We start from the raw sequence: 1,943 nt of genomic DNA on the forward strand, positions 1-1,943 counted from the left end.
CCCGCAGCTTACGTGTGTGAGTTTCTCTCTAATGCCAACATTTTGAAAAAAAAATATTGATGTACTGAGTTACAACCTAACTAAAGGGCTATGTTTACGAAACATGTATGCTTTTTACATGCATAATGATGGAGGGGATATATAATTTGCAGAATAACTATTGAATGTCAAAAAAAGAATTTTTAGACACACACAATATAGAAGACATTCAAAGATTGAACACCTCTTTGATGAAATTAAAATTATGTGGGTGACAATCTACCCAGAATTTGAGTACATTAAACCCGACTGCTGCATCATTAAAGGTGGGAATATGTTTAGAATCAAACATCCCATTTCAACAGGGAATTGCAAGATAAGAAACAACAATGAAGCATCTATGCACGATCACTCTCAGAAAACCCATGGGTATCTGTTTTGTTGAAGAAAGGATTTTCCCTCTATAACCATTCACACCAAAAATCCAAGCCATGAGTATCTGTTTTGAAATTGAGATCCAGGATTTGAGAAGAGTGATTGATGACTGCTGCAAAGAAATAGAAGCTTCATCTTGGGGTTGTACTAAACTTGAGGTTGCACAAATAGACACTTGATTGTTGGTTGGTCAATCCTTATTAACTTTTGCAACAATATTAAGGTAAAACATTGTTATCTAACAAACATATTTTATATACCAATCGATCCTAAATTATTAAGAGCCAGTTGAAAGGGGAGGGGGAATGCCCATATGCAAGACTAAGAATACAAGCATGCTGATGTATTCATTGTTTCCAAAAAACTATTTCTTTGCAACTTAAGAGACATAATCAAAGAAAAAATGAGAAAAAACCGATGCTTTGAGCATTTAATCAAAGGCAATCCATTGCAGAGAAGGGAGTGGGAAAAACCAGAAGTACAACACTTACAATAAAGACAGACAATTGCTATAAGGGTAGCCAAAAGAAAGGCTATGAGTAGCACAAAATGACATGCTCAAAAAGCAGTAGCAAATTAATAGCACTCTAAAAAAGCAGAGGCAAATTCAGGTTCTTAAGCTTGAGTGGAGGCACTACAAAGAAAAAGATCGCCCATTTGCAGCTATGTGTGTACAAAGAATCGTGCTAAAAAAGAAATACAAAACAAGCAACACATTGATCTGTACGAGCAAAAACTGGCAAAGAAAGCAAAGCAAGGAGAAAACCTGGGTAGATGCGTCTGCCAGTATCTTGACCCAAAGATGGGCTCGACGATGTCTGCGGAGTCGTCGACATGGCTGAGCATTTTGCCATGAGGTGTGCTCTTATATGTTTTGTCGTTTTAAGGCCTCGCTTACAATTACCCCCTTGCCTCTCTCTCTCTCTCTCTCTCTCTCTCTCTCTGTGTTTTTTTCCCTTAGTGCCTATATTTCTACACATACCTTCCTCCTCACATACATATAGTTGTTCCTCTTGCCAATGTGAGCAAAGCACGCACGATTATATAATCTTTCTTTGCCTTGCTTACTCCACTTCCTAGATACTTGAGAAAAAGACATTAAGAAGAACCTTTTCTCTATCTTTGATCGCAATTAAAGACTTCTGTGACTTTCTTAATTGCTAGCTTTAGTTACAACTAAAGGCTAGTAGGCTAGTGTAGTTTGGTAAGGTTCTTTCCCAAGAGCTTTGGCGTGGCTGACCTTTTCTTAGTACCATTACCTATTGCAATCTTACAAGCTTGTGTTATTAGTGCTTTAATTGTTTCTCTTGAGCTATCAATCTGTCAGTTAGAACCATGGTATCATACCTTGATACTATTAATAAAACTCTTTTTGCTTTTTTTTTCTAAAACTAAAGACTAGTGTAGCTTTCCTAATTACTTTAAAGTGATATATTGTATTTGGCCTTTAGATGTGCAATCCTACGTTTCCTTCTCTTTTGATTCTATGTTGAGAAAACAGTGTTTGGGTGCAAGGCAAGACTGTTGCT

The 1,943-nt window shown here is 36.9% G+C and overlaps 1 long non-coding RNA gene across 1 annotated transcript; it reads right to left on the minus strand.

The window, feature by feature from the left end:
* Nucleotides 1-213: 213 nt before the first annotated feature.
* On the minus strand, nucleotides 214-1,459 carry LOC147420591 (uncharacterized). Its single transcript, XR_015187038.1, has 2 exons — nucleotides 1,181-1,459; nucleotides 214-523 (listed from the first exon to the last, which is right to left on the minus strand). It is a non-coding gene; the product is annotated as an uncharacterized LOC147420591 (long non-coding RNA).
* Between the last annotated feature and the right edge of the window lie 484 nt (nucleotides 1,460-1,943).

The sequence above is a fragment of the Adiantum capillus-veneris genome, chromosome 28 (genome assembly GCF_014529385.1).
Source record: "Adiantum capillus-veneris isolate H3 chromosome 28, ASM1452938v2, whole genome shotgun sequence".
Lineage (NCBI taxonomy): Eukaryota > Viridiplantae > Streptophyta > Polypodiopsida > Polypodiales > Pteridaceae > Adiantum > Adiantum capillus-veneris.